The 6,000-nt window shown below is 40.8% G+C and overlaps 1 long non-coding RNA gene across 1 annotated transcript in view; it reads right to left on the bottom strand.

Moving 5' to 3' along the window:
- Nucleotides 1–4,347: 4,347 nt before the first annotated feature.
- LOC149744714 (uncharacterized) overlaps nucleotides 4,348–6,000 on the bottom strand; it is a 218,216-nt gene continuing 216,563 nt past the window's right edge. Inside the window, exon 3 of the long non-coding RNA XR_016390891.1 lies at nucleotides 4,348–4,432. This is a non-coding gene — a long non-coding RNA (uncharacterized LOC149744714). The remainder of the gene's footprint in view (nucleotides 4,433–6,000) is intronic.

Below are 6,000 nucleotides of genomic sequence, written 5' to 3'. Positions count from 1 at the left end.
CTGTGGTCCGGTTCTGTCTCTCTTGGGAGTCTCTTTTTGACTGGGGTCACTTTGCTTTGTTAGGATCTGTGTAGAGATGGTGAACTTACACCAATAGTCGTGTTCCTCTACACTGCTCAGCTTCTTTTGCAGTTAGCTTGGCTATGTGACTAGGTTTGGCTAAGAGTGTAAGCAGAAATGATACATGTCCCTTTTGAGCTCAAGTGGTTAAACATCTGTGGTGCCTTCCTCACCCTTTTTCTCACCCCCCTATTCTCCAGCTCGGTGACTTAAGAGTGACTCAAAGGCCCAAGATGGCAGGACTAAGTTGGAAGTAGCTTGGGTCCTCGAGTTCCTGCGTGGAGGGCAGCTACTCAAAGGAGAGCTACCCAGGAAAGCAGGCAACGTGCATCCACATGACCTGAATGAGAAATCAACTCTTATAGTGTTAGGTCGCTGGGGTTGTTTCATAACAAGCTATTTTGACTAATGAGGCTTCTTTATTAAAAGTGTAATTACACAGGTTGTATTTTAGGTGAACTCAGGTGCGGCAATTTCTCTCTGTGTATCTGTGTTTGTGTGTGTATAGTCCAAGAGGAGTGATCCAGGAAGGATGAACAAGGGGGATGAAAAGCACTGACCTGATAGTGGCTGGGTGGCCAATAAGATGCCCTTTCTGGACACTGGAAGTTGGAGACATCTCTCCCTATAGAGGCTGGAGGATCATGAGTATGGTTTCCCTTAGTGAACAAGATGACCACAGATCCCTCCTTAATGCCAGGAAGGTCTGTCTGAGCTGATATGGCAGGGCAGAATATTCTGTTCTATAATTTTTCAGGACACAAGATAGTCAGGGGCTTATCACTTGGTCTTTCTCCATATCAGATGGGGGGCTGGTCAGTTTTCCAGGCCAGATATTCTTCTGGAGCCTGGGTCAGCTGGGAGGCTGTACACAGGGTCACTATCCAAATATTGTGGTATCAAGATAGCGGCTACCAGAACTGCATGATTTTCACGTTGCAGGAGAAGCAACCCCATCAGCCAATTTAAGAGAATTCGGGGTGTTGGAAACCCCTGGGGACCTCCTGCAACAAACCCCTCACAAATTCCTCCTGGAGTCCAAAGGCCTTGAGTGGATATCTCCTTTCTGAGTTTCTGCCTTCTAAACTGCCTTCCCCTTTCTTCTTGTACTTCTCATTGAAAATGACAATAAACACATCCTCCTAGCTCACCTTTTAAGACTGAGATGAAGCCAGGAAACTTTTGTCCAAGTTATCTTGAGTTGGGGGTTTTGCATCATGCTGTGAAAGTTACAATGATAAAGCTCCCCTGGTTACATTAGAAGAAATAGTGGGATGCCATGTTTTGATCCTAGAAGCTTGTTGAAAATGGCCCTTTAAAGACGAAAGCAAGTCTAGTTAGTGGAAAGGAGTGTAGAATAAAGAGTTATTTGGATGTGAAGAAAATAAAAGGCTTTAGAACAACTGAGGGAAAGATGTGTCAGAGTTAACAGTGAATAAAATATTAGGGAAATAAAAGGAGTGGAGGTGACCATTAGTAACAGTTAAAGCAGAAAAAGATAAGTCATTGAGAATTGAGGGGAAAGATGAAAAAGGATAAAAGGAAATATTACCGTCTGAACAAAAAGAGCAGGAAGCCATGGATAGAATAAACATTCCCTGTAACGCGGCTAAAAGCTAACACAGAATTGGTTGAATATAAGTCTGGGGTAGGAGCAGATATACTATGTCTGTAGGGCAGAGACAACATTTTCAGACAAGTTTATAAAATGGTGAAAAGTGTAGACATAAATTGATAGATAATGCTGTACTTTACACTTTCTGCAAGGTAAAAATTCATAATAATTGGAAGCCAAATCGCCTAAATATTGCAAAGATAAAGGAAAAATGGAAAGTGTAACTGCCATAGGAGGAGTCCAAGGTAATGTTACTAACCTGGTTTCTTTTAGCCTCTGTTATTACCTAGATCGTCAGCTTATATTTACACATCACTGAACTATCCCTAACCATTTTCTGGATCTTGGTAGTGGCCTCAAATATCTAAGTATTTTTAAACATTCTGGTTCTGCTTGATTCTTTCCAGTTTTCATCCAGATGTTAGCCTTGTGACAATATGGCCTTCATTCTGAGAGGTCACACCACTCATTGGTTTCTTGGCTAATCACATTTTTCAGAGATAGAAAGGTCTTGTGTTGGACCATAAAGAAATGCATGAAAGAAACTGAGAATGAGAGGGGAGGGAGGCAGGGAGACTTAAAACGTTAGTTGGTTAGGGGGAAAAGTCCGTTCAAAATTTTGTGCTTTTTATTTCCTCTTCCATGTGGAATAGAGCAAAATACATTGCTACTGCTTCTGGAAATCCAGATTTCCCAAACAGTATTCAATAGACATTCTCAAGTCTGTGAAAACCTTCTTCTTCATTTAGGCACAATTAACCTTATCCTCAGAGTTATACTCACGACAACCTATGTTTACTGCTTTGAGATGAACTGAAAAGTATCAAACCAAATCTGCTCTTTGTATTTTTTTCCCTAGTAATATACACGGACCCACAGCTTCACTGAGAAGGGGGCTAATCAGATTTTGCTGATCCAACAATTCACATACAAATTCACATATAAATTTTTAAATATCCTCCATCCCTATATCACTGACTTTTCCTGAACGTGCTATCATTGATAATCAACCTAGTTCCATTTAGCATTTACTAGCTTACACAGAATCAACAGCCATAACCCACTAAATTACTTAGGGGATTAAAAAAAACAAACAAACTACACAGACACACACAAAACTGTGACATTGGAATGTACAGGATGGTCCAGTTTAAATGAAAAAGGTCCCCCAAAGTATGATTGTTTCCAGCTTCTCAGAGGTGAATTAAAAGCTGTTTGGTGTCGTGAAGATTACAGAAGCCATCACATTTATGGGCCTGCTTTGCATACCAAGTCTATTAATAATTTCCATACTCAGGGTGGCTTCACATTTCCACACATGTTAATATAGATGCCATTTGGGAATTGCTTGGAGGAAAAGAGAAAAAAAGAGAAAAGGAGAAGAGAAGAGAGGAGGTGATGCAGACGAGAGGAGATGAGAGCCAGAAAAATGGTATCTTAAACCAAGCTCCGTTTAAAATATAGTGACTCTGATAAATAGAAGAATCAAAAGACAAATGAGAGTTCGTGATGGCCTGACCCAGGAGTCACACTCAGGGATCAAATTAACATGAAATCACACACTGGAATTCACTTATTGTGCCAGTCCTGCACCTTGTCATTATAGACTCTAATTATTGAAATGATTTCATAGACATAATTGCATCAAGATGTGCATGGGCTTCACCTTGGAGGGCTCCCTTGATGCTCAACATTGTATCTTCATTACTGTGTTCCTTTCAACTCTTAAAATGTGCTCCAGCCTCCCAGAACAATCCAATCGAACAGGCTGAGTTTTCTTTTCCCCCTTTTCTTTAAACATGCCAGCCACATAGCACAGGAATGAAGGAATGTAGTTATCCTGAAAGGCAGACCTGGGACCATAAGGGCAAATGTACAGTTACCTTCCCTAAAGGGACCATAGAGCATCTGACCAAATTAAACCATTGTTTTCATATCCTTCTTTCCCAAATGTTAAAGAATGGTGCTCAAGGACCTACAATTAAAAGCTTATTTGTCTACCATCAATTTTAAATTCATCGTGCTAAAACTAAGCTTGTTATACATTTAGCAATGCACTCCATGCCCTCATAAAGATAAAACAATATAACACTGGCATTAAAAATAGGAAGAGATTATAACCACAGATCTGAGCTGAGCATATTTTGAGGACATTAATTGGATTTGGGGGGATTTGAGTTTAGAATAGCCAGTAGAGGTTTCAAATCTTTCAGAAAACTATCTTATTAGCATTAAGAATAAGAGTTTAAATTCCTATGCCTAAAACTTCCCAGAAGCTAACATCCTGTTCTCACCATTATTTTGATCCAATGCTATGTATGAGATAGAACAGCAATCCATAGGAAGGCAGTGGTCTGTTCTCAGGATCTGCCCAGAGGAAATGGACTTCATACATTAGAGGCTTGGTGGTCCCCTTCCCTGGGAGCAGTCAGGAAATGCTTATCGGTGATAAAATACTAAAAAGAGACACACACCACTCTATTCACCTCTAAGCTGACAAAGCCCTAATTCAAGACCTTCCGCCCTGGGTCAAGCAGTGACATAAGAAAAATGACCAGAAAATAGTTTAGGGAATACCGTATCCTGAGTCACATTCTTAGACATCGGTGAATAGGCCAAAAGCGTCGTCAAGTGACATTGCTTACAGTTTAGAATCGCCTGGTCCTCGATGAATTCAGCTGGCTGGTTGATATGGAACAATTTCTGCTGAAATCCAGGAGTGCAGTCCAAATCTTCTGCAGATGTTAGCTGCAGCACCTGAGAAAAACGAAGCCATCAATATTTTAACAGCGGCTTATACGTTTGCCCTGCTAACTTTTACCAAATCTGTGACTTTTAGAAATGAGCTGAGGTTTTAATTTCATTTCCCAAATTAAGAGGTAAGTTGATACCTCTCCTGTGGCTGCCAACCATTCGTTTTGGCAATGAGATTTGGAAAACACACAAATGGGAACAGCTGCTGCAGTGTCCATTAAGTTGTAGTTAAAGAAATAACTTCCTCAGATTTTTACACCTGCTAAGAATCTCACCATGCTTTCCACGTGTGAAATTTCATTACAGAAACTGTCAATTTCATATGATGCCTGAGCTAAAACCAACTTCACTTTCATAGATGCAAAGGAACACGGTCATCGACAAAGAGGAGGAAAACGGAACTATTCCATTGGAAGTTACTTCTAACAAGAATCCAGGGCCCCGTAGACCTTCACAGTCCAAGATGGTGGTCACGAGCCACAGGTGACTACTGAGCCCTTGAAATGTAGCTGGGCTGAAACTGTCAGTAGAAAAATACATGTTGGATTTTGAAGACTATATACTGCAAAGAAAAATAAAGTAAAATATATAATTAATAATTTTTATAGGATTCCGTGTTGAAATGCTACTTTACAGATTGGAGTAAATAGATCCACTGTTAAAATAAATTTACCCCTTTCTTTTGACTTTAGCGTGTTTGGCTACTAGGAAATGTAAATTTTACAATTGCTTCTGAAGGCTCAGCTTTGTCTTTGCAAATCCTTGGGGCACTTCATCCAGAAGTTAAAAATTTAGGTTATATGTTTGGGAACATAAAAGTTATGTTAAAACACTCTTGGACAAGGGGTAATGAAGTAAGGTAAGAAATGATCATAGGCTTAGTAGGCAAAGACCATAAGCAGTGTGAAGTTAGAGATTACCTCTTTTTCCCCATCTTTTATACAGAGCACCTACCACATAGACTGGCACAGAGAAGACGCTCCATAATACTTACAATACAATGATTGCTAACATTTTTCAGCCTTCGCTGTACGGCAAGCACTGTCCTAAGTCTGTTGTATGCATTATCTCCTTCAATCTCCACAACGGCGCTGCGATGTACTTAGCATGTTATAAGACACATTTTACTGACAAGGGGCTGGCACTCTAGAGAGGCTAACAGTCTTGCCCCGAATCACACAGTTACGATGGGTGGAGTCAGGATCTGAAGCCAGGTTTAAATGTTCTCTGATTTTGACAGAGCTCTGCCTACACCCTTCAGGCGAGAATTTGTATTTTTTTGTCTGGGAATTTCTCTGAAACCTGTGGGAGGCTGCTTTACCTGAGTATGGCACCAGCAGGCAGTGTTTGGAAATTCACACCCCCAAGACCATCACCGTAACTGATGAAAACTGCTGTGTGAATACCCCAGCCCTCCGGTGAGATAACGCAGAGGCAAGTGTTCTGTCTCCCACTCGGACGTAAGCAACAGTTGTCCACGGTGGTATCTGGCTTGATAACTCACCGTCCATTAGCTGCTTTGTCTTCTTTGGCTCATTTACTCATCCCCTGTTGGTATTTTTCTGACATCA

Source organism: Delphinapterus leucas, chromosome 20 (assembly GCF_059928025.1).
Source record: "Delphinapterus leucas isolate spDelLeu-1000000601 "Yukka" chromosome 20, BTC_Dleu_Yukka2, whole genome shotgun sequence".
NCBI classification, from domain to species: domain Eukaryota; kingdom Metazoa; phylum Chordata; class Mammalia; order Artiodactyla; family Monodontidae; genus Delphinapterus; species Delphinapterus leucas.
Note: the sequence above shows the minus strand (reverse complement) of the source record. Positions and strands in the feature narration are given on the sequence as shown.